Below are 18,418 nucleotides of genomic sequence, written 5' to 3'. Positions count from 1 at the left end.
AAATTGTATCTAAACACACAAACTGGGAAGAGCATGTGCCCCTTTGTTATACATCTACATGCCCAACAGTGAGAAATGCTCCTGAAACAAGTGCAGGTTTTAACTTAAGTAGCATTCAGTTTTCTCACTGGGGGCATTGATCCAAGCTGTGTTGTATCTTAAGCATAATATTGTTGGGGAGGGATGGTGGTGGGAATGGAAGGATGTTCTGAGTGAATCTGAAAGGGCTGAAGATCGACTTTGAAGCAGGTGACCCCACCAGCCTTTTAATTTCACATACAACCATTTTAGCAAGAGTACAGACAAGTCTATGCATAGTTCTTGTCTAGTGGCTATAAAGCTGTTTATATGGAGCTGTGCTGCTGCTGATTTTAGGTGCTCTGATAAACCAATGAGTGTCTCCATTTAGAATGGATTGGGCACTAGAGCCACCAGGCTTGAGGTTGCAGTGCATGATGATTTGATGTATGGAATTCTGTCAAGCCAAGCATCAGTGTTATCAACAATGTTCAAGGTATGAAGACCTCCAGGAAGTTGTCATTTTGCAGTCCTCAACAATATGATCATGGTTTGTGGATCCCCACATTGACATAGTGGACTGTCTCTAAAAATGCCACCACAATGCCTGGTATGAAACCAGTTCAGAAGGCTCCATTGCCTTTGTGGTAAATCAAACCAGAGCTGACATTGAGAATTTGTCCCTTTCTCTGTGGACCATGAAGCTCATCACATCCTCTACTGTAAATCCCTCACCTGGTAGTTTTGATAATGTTGGGATGTAACACTTAGTATAAGGTAGGGATGAGGTAGTTTTAACTGCCATTGAAGTTTTACATCTACATGCAGTTGCACTTTTAAAAACCAACTGATTGAGGGGATGATGCACATTCAAATCTTTGCAGCTTGGGAGGGTTTTTTGTTCCCATCAGCTAGATCAAGGCTCCCCTACTTCTGTGTCAGAGGCTGTCCACTGCAGGAAAATTACATATAAACTAAACAATGTACATTTCCTTTTCATTTTAATGTAAACAGTTGTAATAGAAATCCCTACCACTATTCACTCAAATTCAAGATCTTTGAAACAAGGTGGTTCTAAAACTTTTTTAAAGTTGAGAGCAAAATGTATTCAAAGAGGGAGAACACCATATATTAATGTACAATATATAAAACTGAATAAACACCATGTTCAATATTCATTGATTTTAAAACAATCATTCAACTTTGAATACTTTTCAATTTTTGAGTGTAAAATATGAATGTGCTATGTAAGTAAAGACACCTCTATTCTCTAATTAGAAAATCAAATACTGTAAATAAAAATAACACTAAGGCTATGGGTACTCATCTAATCCAGTAAATATCTTCACCACTTTTTTTTTAAATAAATATATCCATGTCAGATTAAAAGAGTGTTGGTCATTTTATACTGTTGTAAATTCTGGACTGTATGCTGTGCTAGGTTATCTTGAAGTGAAACACACCATTGTACTTGTGAGAATTAAACATGACATTTTAAATTTTCTATACTTCAGCATATAGAGCTCAAAAGTTATTTATATATCTTTTACTTAGATTACATGAGTCAGTTGGAGTTAGAGATTTGATTGGAGAATGCAGTTGTGCCTGTGGCCTACCCACAGGTGTGGAACCTCAGAGCTGGATTATTTTCCTTGATTTGTGCAAGACCACTAGGGGGTACTGTTGCACCTAGTCTTAGGAGTCCAGCAGTGGAAAAACAAGTGCTTGACAGGAGTACCTGGGGGGAAGAGACTGGGATTCCACTGGTTCAGTCAGTGGCAGATTTTGTGCACAGGTTTATTTTCATGCCCCCGCCCCACTCCACCCCCAGGACCCAGCCAAGAAAAAACAAACTCACTCTCTCCCCCTCCTGCCACCATTTTTCATTTTTTTTCTTCATCCTTCTATAAAAATAGGAAGTAAATGAAAATAAAGTGAGGTACTTTGATTGGGGCAGGGAGTTGGGGAGCAGGGTTTAGGCTCTGGGCTGGGGCAAAGGGTTGAGGTGTGGGAGAGGGCAAGGGGTGCAGGCTCTGGGCTGGGTCAGCAGGGCAGCATAGCTCCCAAAGTGACCAGCGCACACACCCCTACCCCAGGGGAGGAGAGGGGATCTCTGTGCTGCTGCCTGCAGGCACCGCCCCCACAGCTCACATTGGCTGCAGTTCCTGGCCAATGGAAGCTGTGGAGTCAGCACTCTGGTCAGGGGCAATGTGGAGACATTCTCCCCCGCCCCCAGGGGTGTCAGGGTCAGCCTTGGTGCTGCTGCTGGTATGTCTCTGCGCACCCCTGGGGAGAATGGGGGCAGCAGGTCTCCATGTGCTGCCTGGAGCAGGGGCAGCATGTGGATCTGCCTCTCCCCTGCCAGGGGCACACAGATGTGCCAGCAGCCAGCCACTTATGGGAGTGCTGTTGGGCCACCAGCTACAGAATGCAGGCAGCCTGCCTGCCTAAGCCCTTCTGCACTGCTGGCCAAGACTCAGGGGCAGGTTGTCAGATGAGATTTGTCCTGCATTTTGGGGGTACTCCTGTCACTGCACTGTTTGTTTCATGGTAAATCTGCCTCTGGGTTCAGTAAGGGCCTGATAAGACTCCCCTCCTCCAAGAGACTATCACCCATCCTCAAACCTGCCATTCTCCAAGCAGTACTGAAGAAACCATTATTAACTATTGTATAACTGTTAGCTATTTGAGAAGCTGGAAAGACAGGCTTCAGTCCCAGCTTGTCAGCCTTCTGGCCTCTTTCAGTCAGGGCTAGAACATGGTATAGACAGCACTTGGCTCTAGCAGCTGACCTGTCTACAGGCCAGAGTACATCAATAATCCTAATGGATTTGTCACATTTTATACTATTGACTTTCATATAATCCTGTTTTACCTCCAAGAGATTGAAAAGAAACATCCTGAAATATTTCAGGTCTTTTCTTTCACTGAAAACCCTTAAACTTGCTTTGGGCAACTGATTCTCCACCTTAAACACTCTCACTTCACAAGGTTCAGTCCTCTCCTCATCTTAACATCTCTGAAACCATTGGGAGAGCTGGTGAGAATGTGGCATAAAGTTCCATCAGTAAGTAGATTACACCCAGCTCTGCATCTTTATCAAATGTAAATAGTACCATCTCCCAGGAGAGCCTTCATCCTGATAAAAGGCATCTCAGTGGATACTGTAATTTATTTAACTGCAGATGCTACTCTGGCTAGACACATTTTGAAGATTAAACTTTCTCAATGTTCTGCTGTAAAATTTACATTATTTTATTTTCATTATAGAGGACACATGGGTGGTCATTGGCCTTATAAGCTGAAGAGAGCCTTTGACACTTCCATTCCTAATTTAAGCCACCCTTGGTTCTCTCTAATCTCTGGGAGAAAGTGGAACCCACAAAGGGTTGATAACAAGCACGGCAGCTTTGTTTCAAGCATTCCCAGATTCAGTTCTCAGGTTCCTTGTAGCCATAGTACTCACAAGCTGAGGTGGAAAGTCCTTGAAGCAGAAGGTCTCTGGTGCCATTTCCATCAGGTTGAGCACAGTGGTTTGCTACCTGGATTGATTGGCACCATCTGTCTGCCTTGCATTTCAGGCCCTGTTTACTCTTCTCTGGTTCCTCAAACCGTTGCTTTGGGCCCTATTTGAAAACAAATATTTTTTCTTGTTGACTCAGTTTTTTCCCCCTTTAATTTAGCTCCTTCTTTGTACTTTCTAGTCTCAGCTTCCCCAGCACAATCACTGCTTTTTTTGTTTTGTTTTCCCTCTCCCAGTCCGACTGTCTACCTTCCTTTGTTCTCTTTTGCCTTGGGTGATCAGAACAATTTCCCTGCTTGGGAAGCTTATCCTTCCCTCAGCTTGCCCTGCTGGTGTTACAAAAAAACAGGAGTTTTTAGACGTTGACTGTGGCTCTTACTGAATCATAGAAATGTAGGGCTGGGAGGGACCTTGAGAAGTCATCTAGTCCATTCCCCAATGCTGAGACAGGACCCCTAGACCAGGGGTTCTCAACCTTTTTCTTTCTGAGCGCGCCCCCCCCCAACATGCTATAAAACCTCCATGGCCCACCTGTGTCACAACAACTGATTTTCTGCATATTAAAGCCAGGGCCAGTGTTAGGAGGTAGCAAGCAGGACAATTGCCTGGAGCCCCATGAAGCTAAGCCGCTCAGGCTTCAGCCCCATGCAGTGGGGCTTTGGCTTTCTGCCCTGGGCCCCAGTGAGTCTGATGCTGGCCCTGCTTGATAGACCCCCTTGAAACCTGCTCATAGCCCCCCAGGGGGCCCTGGACCCCTGGTTCAGAACCACTGCCCTAGACCATCCCTGACAGGTATTTATCTAACCTATTCTTAAAAACCTCCAATGATGGGGATTCCACAAACCTTGTTAACCTATTGCAGTACTTACCAAGCCTTATAGTTAGAAAGCCCATCTTGCTGACTGCCCCCAGAGGTGTCACCCCTCTCCTTTATATCAACGGAGAGGAAGGAGATCATTGTTCCCTTTGTAAATTAAGGGAGAGTATTAGTCAGGACTGTAGGCTCCTCTTCGGCCTGCTTGTCCACTCATAAGACACAGGCCCTTTAGGCTCCTTTCCACTGTAACTAAGGGGAAGGAAAGATGAAAATGATTGGTTGTGAGTGAAAGAGAAGGGAGGGAGGGAAATACTTGGGAAATAAGAGAAGGAAAAAAACAGAGACATATTGCTGTAACAGGTCCTGAGTTTTCATTCTGGAAGGGGAGGGGATGTCAGGGGAAACAGGGAGGTGGCTTCATTGGGGCAGAATAAAGGAGCAGCAACTTTTCCTTCTCACAGCTGCCAAAATCTTCTTTTGTATAGTGCTTTCTGGTTTTTCCCCAGAAACTCAGGTGACCACAGCCTGCAGTTAAGCTTTAATTTAGGCCTTACCATCTACAAGTAAATAGCCTTCATTCACAGTGCAGTGGGTCTCAAACTTTTTTACTGGAGACCCCTTTCACACAGCAAGCCTCTGAGTGTGACACCCCCCCCCTTATAAATTAAACACACTTTTAAATATATTTAACACCCATTATAAATGCGAGAGGCAAGCAGAGTTTGGGGTGGAGCTTGACAGCTCACGACCAGGGACAACGACCCGGGGGAAGCTGGTACAAATTACCGGGGCCCGGTGGTCCGGAAGGGGGCCTGGCTTCCCCTCCTCTCGTCGGCCCTGTTTAGCTGGTCCGCCCTTGCTGGGGGGCCCGAAAAATTTTTTCACCGGGGCCCGAACCCGCTCTCGGCGGCCCTGCTCACGACCCCCCATATAATAACCTCGCAACCCCCTGAGGGGTCCCAACCCCCAGTTTGAGAACCCCTGAGTTAGGGTCTAGTCCCCCCTGCAGGTTCCTTTAAAGCCTTCTTTTTTCTTCTTCTGTGTGTTTGGGTGCAGCCATTTACCTCTCTCCAGGTGCCATAGACTGGGTGTAGCTCTTCAGCCCCTCCCTTAGGTGTGGCTTTTCTCTCCAGTGGGAAGAGAGCTGGCAGGTAGAAGTTAGGAGTGGAATGTTTTGCTGGCTCCAGAAATGTCCTTTTCTCCATCTAACTTGGCTTCTGGTAGCCCCAGAACTGATGTACTAGCTTGCTATCCTAATATAGCTACAGGGAGTGGTGATTCTCTAGCTTGTTAGCTAAACTAGGTAAGCTAAAGATTCCTTGTTTGGACATTGTAGGCAGCCAAATATGGTCCACCAGCTCATTTTGAGAGTTTGGGATCTCCAGCAACCAGTATTGCCAATCCCAAGTGTTGAAAAACCAGGAATTGGGCCTCAAAAGATCATGAGATTTTTTTAAAAATAGAATACATTTTGGATCTAGTTTATTAGTCTTCTGGGGTGTTTTTGAGCCTTCAGGTCAAGTCACATTATTAAGCTTTTCTCTGCAGCCATCAAGGTTACACACTTTTTTTTTTTTAACGAAAGCAGAGATTCTCACCTAATCACATGAGCTTGGGCTGGGCCTTTAAGAAAAAAAATCAAATATTATGAGACCCAATATAATTGTGAGAATTTGCAGTTGAGCTACAGTTCTATGGAGTGGGTGCGCTGGGATTCAGTTCCTGTAAGGCTACACTATGTAGTGAAGGTTAGCTCTCTGGATGACTGTTGCACCTTAGAATCTGGTGGTAGCAGACAGCATGACTCCTGCAACAGAAGACGCGCCCACCGGTGATGGGTAAGTAGTGGGTCTTTGCATCCATTTTAATTTATATTTTATTTTAAAACTTCAGGTGTTTCTTGTTATATTTGAGGAATAGTTGATTGGCCTTCTTAATAGCATTCACTTTTATCTCCCTTGCTGAATACTGTCCAGGAGAAATCTTGTTACTGCAGATAAGTTAGGAAGGGTTCTTCATGTGTATGTGTAACACAGCGTGATGAACTAGTGCTAGTTTGGGACAAGAATGCTACTTTGTTGAAGATAGTCTTGGTTTAGGGATTGTTTCTGGGGCAAATGATTGGGGGCTGTTCCACAGTGAAGGAAAGCGAATCTCTGACTACTGGGGGAGGGTGGAGTCCCTGCTTTGGACAGAAGGGTACCTGTTCCCTAAAGGTACTGTAGTCACACTGGGACAGAGGGAAACATCTAGAGACCAGGAGTGGTAATTGTAGGGAACTGATTATGACAATGCCTCTTATAGCACCTCTTGCTCTTTTCTAAACCAACTAGTTCCATGGCCTTATCTGGACTCTCCTGCTCTGTACAATATCTCAGATTGGTTCTGTTGCCCTTTTTTGCTCCTCTCATACCCTGCTCTGTCTTTCTGAGATATGGTGACCAAAAATGAACTTGGTGTTTGAGATGCAGGATGATTTATGATGTATTTTCTGCATTGTAGTCTCCTTAATATAGCCTAATACTCAATTCTCTCCCCAGCGCTATCTCTCTGCTTAGGAACCATTCAGATTTTAAAGGGTATGGTACCTTCCTGAAGACTGTTTTATCATCATCATTAGTTAATGCTTAGTGACTCCTGAGAGATGATGGAAGAGTGCCATGTTTAAGGACTTGCCTATAACTGACACATTAAAAATGCAAATAGGATGTGATTTACCAATGAAATCAGTCTCATGGGTTCCCTGAAGCTGGCAAAAGAGGGAGTCCTTGATGTATGGTGCTCTTTTCACTAAAAACGCTAAAGGGACAAAAAGGCTTCTCATCACAATGGGATTTGGGGATAAAGTTGCCCATGTGTCACCAGCCAGAAAGCACACTGTAAAACAAAGAAGGGTCCAGTCGGTTTCTTCATTTTCACACAAGGTCTCCTGTCAGTAAAAGCTGGTGTTGAGCATGGAGCCTTCATCAAAGCTTTCTGAATTGGCACTGCCAGGTGAAGGCCGACGTGTTGTGTTTGGTAGGCAGTGCCATACCTGTGGAGGCCTAGCAGGGCGAGCACTGGACTGGGAGTTAGCGAGACCTGGGTTCTATTCCCAGAACTTCTATTGGCCTGCTGTGGGCAAGCCACTCACCTTTCTGTCCCTCAATTTACCCATCTGTAAATTAGGGATAATGATGCGAACTTCCTTTGTAAAACCCTTTGAGATTTACTGATGAAAAGCCATATAAGAGCTCGCTCGCGCTCTCTCTCTCTCTCTATCTATATATATATATATATATTTTTTTCCCCCCAGTATTGTGAGGGGAGTGTATTTGAGGAATGGGTCCAAGACTATTCTTCTTTGAAAAAATCACTTCTCTGGTATTTTTTCTCCCCCTTTCCATTTGTTTCTTTCTATTCTCTCTATTTCTCTTCCTATAAGATCCTGCAGCAGGCCTTCCTGCCTCAGCTCTCCAGACTCTAGGGAGCTGATGTACTTGCCCTCACTCATTTTGTACCTCAGACACTGCCCCTATAGGAGAAGGAAAACCTACCACACCAGTGAGGTCCCCCAAACATAGGAGTCAGGAATCCAGGGCTTTAAGATGTTGCTTTAAAAAAGTTCTCCCTTCACCCAGATTCTTTACAGACCCTGGATGGGCTCAGCTTCTTTGCTCTCAACAGCCCCTATGTGCTAATTATCAACAGCTCCATACATGTGCCCAGCTGTCTCCTGATTTCAGCACTGGGAGGGCGTTCTTACAGTGTGTGAGCTCAGAGTATCTGAGCAAGATCTCTAGCTAAGCAGAAGTACCTGGAATGGTGGTAAGGGGCAGGGGCCATGCAGATGGGGTAGTGGCAAAAGGGCAGTTTGTCCCAGGCCTGTCATTTGAGAGGGCCCCCAAACTGAGTGGCAGTGTAAGCTGGCATAAAGGAGTCGCAGCACCTGGTTTGGCCTGAACACTTCTTTTTTGTGACGGCGGGTGGCCAGGCCAAATATGAGTGAGTGGTAGGGTGACCCGGTGTGCAGGATTGCAACTCTACTCAGGTTTGGCCCGGTAGTCCCTCCGTCCCCAGCCAGGCCAAATTTGAGTGATTGGTGCTGTTGCCCCCCCTGCCCCCTATTCCAGGTTGCAACTCCTGGAATCAGACCCAGCTCCACAGCCCCCTACCCTGCCAGGACACGCGCTACCACCGTGGGGAGAGCTTGCTTTCTAACACACACCCCTTCCCTGGCCTCACCTGGGTGGGGGGTGGGAGCGCCTCCATAACTTTTGTGCGGCCCTGTCTGCAGCCTAGAAAGGAGCCATGCAACAGGAGGTTTTTGTTCCTCCTGAGTATAGTAGACGGTCTCCTTAGAGATGCATTGAGCTTCAGGCTGATAATTCAGGTAGCTGGTGAATAGCCCTCCCTGTCAGCTCTCATTAGAAATACAGTGTAAGCCCTTTCTTGTCCTTGGCAGTCTCTTTAATGTAGTGGGGGCGGGGGATCATTATTTTAAATACGTTTTGTTTTAAAAGGCTGCAGTTGTATACATCTTATTTTCAGCTCTAAGGGTGAGGCCCAAATGCCTTCGGAAATAGGTATTATTGTGCTATCTGTAGATGGTTTGTGAAGACAGATGTCTTAGTGCTTGCTCTGTTCCAGCTACAATTAACCCATGGAAGAGACCGATTCTAAACCCATTTAGTAAATGAGCCGTGACTAAGAGGAGTAGAGGCTGCAGTGGGTCAGGCTGGGTCTATATTTGGAAGCTAGATATTCAAGCAACATCCACTTGCTGCAGGAAGCTGAGCTTGTGGCTTAGTTCTGCACTGATTCAGAAGGAGGAGTACCTGCTGCGAACATCCCAGCATAGTGCTAGGGCACTGGTTCCCAAACTGTAACAACCTGTGAACCCCTTTCACTAAAATGTGAAGTCTCGCGAACCCCCTCCTAAAAATGAATATTTCCAGGGATTTTCTCCTTTACTTGAGTAAAAATTATAAAAGCAGTGATCTTGGAAATATAAAATTTGTTTTACGACATGATTATTGCACATTATTTATTATTATTTATCATTGCAGTATTTTTATTACATTATGAAAAGAGCAACACTCTTCCAAGATCTCACTTTCGGAGCTTGTATCACTCTGAATAAGCCTGTTATAAGACAAGGCTCCTATGTTTCATCAAGGAGTATCAGATGTGAAACAGCATGAAGGTATTTAAGAAGCCAACTCAAAGAGTTCCTCCTACACAAGCATTCAGGTCTTGAGCAGTCCAGGCAAACAACGCACATTACAACAAAGCATAAACTTGTTCTTCATAATAATTTTAAAAACAATACTAGCTGCCTATTTAATTTTAGAAACAGCCAAAAATATCCACCTCCCTTTCCATTTCTTATAAGGAGTCTTGAAGTTTCAATCTCCTCAGTGTGATAGATGTGCTTGCTTTGATCTGCTTGGCTCTGGGCTGCTTTCCCTGTGCTGCCAGGATCCCTAGGGACACCTCTGTCTGCCATTAGGGAATTTTTTCCTGAGAACCTGCTGTAACATTTTGCGAACCCCCAGGGGTTCATGAACCCCAGTTTGGGAACCACTGTGCTAGGTGATACTGTGATGCTGGTGAAGGATGTTTTTAGGGAGAAATGTAAAATTGGAGGGCCTGTCACTGAGTATTCTTTAAAGATGCTGTGGTACTTTCTGTTTAGAGTTATGGGGTTAACTCTTCTGTCCCAGCAAAATTCGAGCTTGGGTAACTTTATTCTGCCTACCTGAAATTCCCCTGCATTTCCAGTTTGGTATGGCTTTCTTTTTCTGGTCTAAAGTGCATTGTAATGGTGCTTCGTGGTGGTATGCAACTGCTGTGTTCCACCCCAGAAGTGGCATGGTTTAAATTTTGGTTCTGTGATGGAAGGGAAAATCTTCAGTAGTTCTTTATAGATACTAGTAAATATTGTAAAAGGTGTGAAGAGATATAAACTTTTGAGATTTTAAATTAAGTCCTAGTTAATGTGTGGCTCCCCCAGAAAGGAGTAGAACGTTTGTTTTGCCCTCTTTGCTATGCTTAGCATCTTCATAGGATTAAGGCAGCACACAGAAGCATTGAGCACGAGTGCCCTTTAACAGCTTTCCATCACTGCACTCTGCTACAGGCACTGATCCTCCAAGTCTTTACTCTTGCAGGCAGTCCCATGGACTCCACTGTTTCTACCCAGGTAAATGTTTCAGGATCAGGCCCTTATATAGTATGCAGTAGAAGGAAATGGAGACTAGCAGTCAGCTCCCAAGCAGCCTGTAAGATCCCCTGCTTATGGTCAAGCATTTTCTCAGGCACTCCGTGGAGGATGCCCTGTAATTCATCTCAAACTCCTTCCCAAAGGCATAACCACATTCTCTCCAAAGAGGAGAAGCACCTGCACTGAGCCAGCACTAAAATATGGCAATATGGTTTATACACTCTATTCAGAAGGGCATGGTTTCCCCTGACCTTCCCATCACTCATTCATTTGAACAGAGCTTTGTACTCTTTCTCCTTCCCTCTCCCCACATGAGGTGATACTGGGGTATCTGTGGCTCTCCACTTGTAAAAGTATAGCCAGTTAAATCCACTGATTAACATAACTTGGGTGGGGGGCTTTGCTGAAATGCTTTGTGTGGCTACTGTAAGTACACATGGAAATATTGTCTAGTAGTGGTTAAAGTATGAGCTCGTGATGGGAGCGCTGCAAAATCATTCCCAGCTCTGTTTCAGGCTTGCTCAGTGATCCTGGGAAAGCTGCTTAGCCTCTGCTTTTGTTTCCTAATCTGTAAAAGTAGTCTTATTAAATCAGTAGGAATTTTGCTTGAGTAAGGACTGGGATTTGGCTCACTGGGTCTTGAATTTCAGCTCTCACTGCTTTGCATTATTTTTTTTATCAGATAAACTGTCATGTTTAACATGTAGTACTGTATATGGTCCACCTGGAAATCCTGTGCACCATTTCTAAATGTTCCTAAGACAAGCTGTCAGATGAGCCTCCTCATGAGCATTGTTCAATGGAAAGGATGGTGCTTCTGAACTCCTTTGATTGAATTATCTGTATAATCTATGAGGTTTGAACAACACCAAGGCAAATACATGTGGTCGCAAACACTGACATTCTGCCAAGACGCTGGTCTAAAGATTCAGTATTTGTAGTTTTATTCAGATCTGCCTGCCAGCTAGAAGTCAATTGCAATCTGTAAGGCACTGCCAACAGTGCTATGGTGCTATTGTCAAGACATTGCTAGCAGCTAACCTTTCCCTGATAAGTAATGGTGTTTCACAACAGTAATGTACATTGTTTGTGTTCAGCAGTTGAAGCATACTTCCTTAGTGCTGTATACTATGGTGCCTGTGTCCTATCTCTGAATGCTAATTATACCAGGAGGAGAAAGCATGATTATAATAGCCCCAGTCTGTGTTTAAATGCCAGTAGCTCATTCTTATCCCATGCTCTCCATCAGCACAATAGTGCACATTGGTTTATTAAAAAACACTCTACTTTGTTATTCGGAGACTTGAGGGCACCAAATCTTTTTATGTCCCCAAGACACTACTGTGAATCTTTCTGTTTTTCCTTCAAACTGTTCTTGTTTTCAGAATTCTGCTCAGATAAGTTTCTTGTCCTGCAATGTATTTGACTTATATTGTGTAAGATTCATCCTCAAACAATTTGGTTCATTTATTTATTCTTATTGATTTGCATTATGGTAGCACCCACAGGCTTCAACCAAGATCAGAGACCCATTGTGCTAGGCTCCTTATATGCACTTGAAGTAAGAGACAGCTAATGCCCCAAAGGTAGATAGAATTTTGTCCTCTTCTCTTTTATAAGATTACCCTTGTCGCCTGATCTTCCACCTATATGGCCACTAGTAACTGGCAGAAAGGATCTAATGCTAAATCAGTTTAGAAAAATTCTACTTGTCTATCCACCCAGGTGAGAAATTTCTCTTCTTCTACCCCCCGCCCCCGCTAGGGTGACCAGATGTCCCGATTTTATAGGGACAGTCCCGATTTTTGGAGCTTTTTCTTACATATTACCCCCCACCCTCGTCCCAATTTTTCACACTTGCTGTCTGGTCACCCTACCCTCCGCCTCACCACCGGGGACCTCCATGGGTAAGTAGAATGTTAACTTTCTCATTATTACTATCAATCATAGCAAAGGTTGGTGACTAGATTTGTGGGATGATTTTTCTAAGGTGCTGAGCACCTGCAGCTCCTCTCAGAAAATCATGACCGCATTGCAAGGCTGCATTAAAAGATATATCCTAATTTATACATGCATATCTTGCCATCAGAAGGGACAGCCTTCCTCTACCTTCAAGGCTCTTCATTTACTTTCAGATTTCCTCTTTTTTTTTTTTTTTCCTTTTCTTTTTGTGAGGGTAGCCTGTTTAAAGCATAACACCAGTTGATGAGGATAACATGATTGCCATAGGTGAGATGTTCTAATACATCATGACCAGTAGAGGGCAGTGGTACATATACTGTCTTCCCACAATGAATGCATTTATTTTATTAGAACTGGTAGGAAATCAATTTTTTTTTAAGTTTTGTTGAAAAATTTCTGCTATCTTTCATCATAAAACCGACATATTCCCTGACCAACACTAATACATTAAAGGATAAATACATTAAAGATTGTGAAGTGCTTTGAGATTTATTAATGAAAAGCAAAATATAAGATCTAGGTATTTATTTATTATATTCCATACCTGCATTATTTAACTGCGTGAATCGTCTTAGGGTGCAGTGTCTATAAAAGATACAATTTGGGAAAAATGCAAACATGTTTTGGTGTCGCACCTTTTACCTTGTTTGTAGCCCTCAGAAGCAAGATTTCCATTCTCTTTTTTGGGAGCTCTGCTTCCCCACCCCGAAAAAAGAGGTGTTCAAGCAATATGATCAATGTATTTTTTTCTGTCCAATATTTTAATATAAACATCCCAAGAGCTACAGCACGTCTGTGTCTGTATTGCTGTATTAGTGCAATCTCCTTTCCCTTTTATATTCAGGTGGCATTTACATTGTTTACGAGGTTTGGGTATATCAATGTGCTCCATTTACTGTATAAAATGTTTTATTATAAAAGCAGTTGCTCTCTGACTGGATGTTTATGGCCCCTAGTATATACTTTATGAATCAGTTATATAGCCCTTCATATATTGAAGACCATAAACATCTACTTAGACAGTGAATTATTTACTACACATACCATAAAAATAACCTCTCATCTGTGAAGCACTCATTAATTAGAACAATGACGTGTTTGTGTAAAGGTATTAATAAACAGCATTGCTTTGTGGGGAAAACATGCCTATTTAGGATGCTTCAGAAGCAGTCATTCCCCAATAAAATGTGCTAAGAGCCTACTCAGCCCTACTGCATTTTAATTAAGATCTAGCTATCACTTACTTCATTGCACTTTCAGCATACCTGATCTTTGCTGCTTGGTTATTTTTCACCAACCTACAGACAGGCCAGATGGTGGAGCTGTCTAGCCAAATCTATATCTTTTTCCTTTTTAGCTCAGCTCAGTTGCTTTCCACCCACCCCTGCTATCTGCCTGAAGAGATCTAATTTAACATTGGCATCTTCTTTGAACACTGTTCTGTTGATACCTAGCTCCTTTGAAAAACCTACTCTAACCGTTACTCCTTCTGGGGCTGCTTCAAGCCTCCAAAAGTTGTCATGGTTTGTAACTCTTGTATCCTGCAGCTATTTCCTAGTAAGCTTCCCCACCCCCCCACCATACCAAAAAATATAACTATTACAGGTCCAGTCCAAGTCTTTCCAATAATCTCTTTCTCAAGCCCTATAATTGACTTTCAGCCATGTATTGAATTCCGGCCTGCTATGCTTACCATTCATTTCCCAGGGGAAACATTTCATTATTAATAATAATTCATATTATAATAGTGCATAAGGCCCCAAACAGGGATTGAGGGTCCCATTGTGCCAGGCCCTTTCAAACATATACTGAAAAGAATTTGCAAGCTAGGTCACACTTGCTGCTGCTTGACTAGATGAAAAGTGACTCTCTCTCTCTCTCTCTCTTCATTCTCAGTGATTACCTTTTTAACCTGTAGTTTTTAATACCTAAATCTCTTGCCTTCCTGTCATCCATAATCCGTTTTTCCCCTTGCTAACCCCATCCTTCAGTTGTTCCTTTTCAATTTTCCCACAGGACCTCAGCATTAGGGCTTTTGTCATCATGACACTTCCATTTTCCATAATTTCTGAGGTCTCTCATCTACTGGCTTGTATTTAACGTTGTATTTAACGTTGTATTTAACGCTAGGGTTACAGCTTGTATACAAGTAAAATATAAACTGTTATATAAAAACAGAAAAATAATTCTCTAGGGCCCCTTGAATGTCATGATAGAGAGATTTCTGTCCCCATTAAGCACAGAGACTTTAGGCCACTCCCCACAGTTTGAAAACAATCCCCTCTTGCCAGGAGCCAGGGGATCCAAAGCTGGTGGGTGCTGCTCAGCCCACTCAGGTGCCTGACTCTGCACTGTGGGAGCTGGGGTGCTGGCTGGCTGCCCAGCAGCCCTCCCTGCCTTGCTCCCTGAGCCAGGCCACCTCTGCATGGCTGGGCACCCCACAGGCAGGGTGGGTGGCACAGCTCTGAGCTACGATTTTTTACTTGTTGCCCCTGCGGAACAGCAGCAGAGCCATGAGCACCAGGGCAGCAGCAAGTGAGCGCCTTGGGGAGCATCTCATGGCGGCCAGGCTCCGCGAGCAGGGGCCAGCTCCAGGGAGCCTTGCCAGTTGGTGATGGGCTCCTTCAGGGAAGAGGCAAGAGCGCGTTGGGGTGCAGTTTAGAGCTGTGCCATGCACCCTGCCTGAGGCGTGCCCAACCATGCAGAGGCGGCCTGGTTCGGGGAGCAGGGTAGGGAGGGCTGCCAGGTAGCCAGCGAGCACTCCCGCTCCCACAGCACCAAGAGCCAGGGGCCCAAGCGGGCCGGGCAGCTCCCACCAGGTTCCAATCTGCTGGCTCCTGGTAGGAGGGGACAGTTTTCAAACTGTGGGTTGTGCCCTTCTAGGTGAGGCGCACCACTTAGTTTAAAAACCTCCATATTGAATGGAAGGCAGAATAAATTGGGGGTGTGGGGGGATGGGTTTTTCTTCTGCCCTGCTTGCCCTGCCCTGGTTACAGCCCTGCAAAAGATGATTAAGGCCAAAGTTTTTAGAAATGTCCACTAACTTTGTTGTGAGGCACCTCGCTACCAGCTGCGCTCAGTGTGCAATAATCTTGTCTGTACCTACCAGGGGTCGGCTCCCTGACGCTCCCAGCCACAGGCAGCACTAGCGATAGGCATGCTCCAACCGCCAAGACCTTCCCCTGTGGTGTCCAGTCCCTTAACCACTGGATATTCACAGGGATTTCACTTTTGGCACTGTACCTTTTAATTTCTGTTTTAGCTAACTTCCTCACTTTTTGTGTAGTTCCCCCCTTCTGAAGTTAAATGTTACTGTGGTAGGCTGCTGTGGTGGTGTTAGCCTCCACCCCCTATAGGAATGTTAAATTGTTTTATGTTATGGTCACTATTGCCAAGCAGTTCTGCTATATTCGCCTGTTGGACCAGATCCTGTGTGCCACTAAATCAAGAATTGCCTCTCTTGTGGGTTCCAGGACTAGCTGCTCCAAGAAGTGGTCATTAAAGGTGTCTAGAAACGTTATCTCTGCATCCTGTCCTGAGGTGACATGTAGCTAGTCACTATGGGGATAGTTGAAATTCCCCATTATTATTGAGTGTTTTATTTTTATAGCCTCTCTAATCACCCTGAGCATTTCATAGTCACTATCACCATCCTGGTCAGGTGGTCAGTAATATATCCTTAGAGCTATTTTCTTATTATTCAAGCATGGAATCACTATCCATAGAGCAGTGGTTCTTAACCTTTACTTTGGTTCTCAAAATATGTTCTCGCACCCCTTAAACCTAGATATATTTTTGTTTGTATATTACAGTAATCGTTAAATGTACAATGTTAATAAATACATAGGTTTGATGAAACAAAATAGTTGTACTTATGTGCCTGTGCTTAATTTGTGTTTTCGATGATTTACCTTCTAAAAATATCTGGCATGTCTTGCACCCCCAGAAAGGGCATCTCGCACCCCCAGGGTGTGGGTGCACCTCAGGTTAAGAACCACTGCCATAGAGATTCTAGGATACAGTTTGGTTCATTTAAGATTTTTACTTCATTTCACTCTACACACTCTTTCACATATAATCCCGCTCCCCCACCAGCATGACCTATTCTGTCCTTCTGATATATTTTGTACCCTGGTATTACTGTGTCCCAGCACTGATCAGCATTTGTTGTTCTACCTGTTGAAATAATGTATGCGTGCATATATCACACAACATAGGAAAACATACAAAGACACTCTCAAAGTAGTAATCAATCACATATCAAAAATTCCGTGGAGTCAACACTTATTTCAGTTTCAGCATAAATCAGGGAGGTAAGATGCAAATAGATGAGAGGGGGAGAATGGTTTTAGTCCTACTCTTCTTTCTTTAGTTCACTTTAATTATCTCCACCATCCCTTCTTGGACCGAGATGTTTGTTTTATACACATACACGTGCATGTGTGTGATATATATATATATATAGTGTGACGTTGTGCAGTCTATATGATTTTATAAAAACTTGATAATAAGTCAATATAATGTAACTGGGATAGTTTTAGAGAAAATACGGTAATAAGTGAATATAACGTAACTGGGATATGCTTCATGCGAAAGGTCTCTTGTAAGGTATCATTACAAAGCTTATAATCTACTGAGTATGATCATCTGATTTGTATAAATGTACCACTCTTGTATCTAAAACTAGAAATATAAAATGTAACTCTGAGGGCCTATTGTAATTATGTAAAGTGTGGGCCATTAATGATGGTTTGGAATCTTGATGACTCCCATTAACCAGGACCATTGTCTGCAGATGGTTGTGTTTACCTGTTAGTCTTCCTGTATATGTGTGTGCTGGCAAGTGGGCAATGAAGTCTTGCAGTGACATGTGATCATGTCACCTGAACTGGAATCCATCTTTAACCTGGTGCTTTTCCAGTGAGGGGGGGTGTAAACCCAGAGGGACAATGGGTTCCTGCCTTATGCAAAAGATATATAAAGGGGTGGAACAGAACAAAGGAGAGAGAGGAGCCATCATGAAAAATCCCCTAGCTATCACCTGAGCTGGAACAAGAGCTGTACCAGGGGAAAGAATTGTGCCCAGGCCTGGAAGGTGTCCAGTCTGAGAAAAACTTACTGAAACATCTCTGAGGGTGAGATTATCTGTATTTAGTTTGAGTAGACATAGATTTGCGCATTTTATTTTATTTTGCTTGGTGACGTACTTTGTTCTGTCTGTTACTACTTTGAACCACTTAAATCCTACTGTCTGTATTTAATAAAATCACTTTTTATTTAATAATTTACTCAGAGTATGTATTAATACCTGGGGGAGCAAACAACTGTGCATATCTCTCTATCAGTGTTATAGAGGGCGAACAATTTATGAGTTTGCCCTTCATAAGCTTTATGCAGAGTAAAACGGATTTATTTGGGTTTAGACCCCATTGGGAGTTGGGCATCTGAGTGCTAAAGACAAGCACACTACTGTGAGCTGTTTTCAGGTAAACTTGCAGCTTTGGGACAAGTGATTCAGACCCTGGGTCTGTGTTAGAGCAGACTGGAGTGTCTGGCTCAGCAAGACAGGGTGCTGGAGTCCTGAGCTGGCAGGGAAAACAGGAGCAGTAGTAGTCTTGGTACATTGGGTGGCAGCTCCCAAGGGGGTTTCTGTGATCCAACCCGTCACAATATATACACACACACACACACACTTTCCTAAAGAAAGATCTAGATGTGTGTATGAAATTAAACACATTTGAGTCCAAGAAGGGATTGAGCGAGAGAGTTTAAATGAGCTAAAGAAAGAAGACTAAATTTTTCCTTTTCTTCTTCTCTGACTGAACATTTACTTCCCCAATTTGTATTTGTCTGCTCCCATAAAATATTATTTCCAGAAGTTTCTGAAATTTGT

Source organism: Terrapene carolina, unplaced genomic scaffold (genome assembly GCF_002925995.2).
Source record: "Terrapene carolina triunguis isolate 2854851 unplaced genomic scaffold, T_m_triunguis-2.0 Scaffold34021, whole genome shotgun sequence".
Classification (NCBI taxonomy): domain Eukaryota; kingdom Metazoa; phylum Chordata; order Testudines; family Emydidae; genus Terrapene; species Terrapene triunguis.
The sequence above is the reverse complement of the archived record's forward strand: the minus strand, read 5'-3'. Positions refer to the sequence as shown.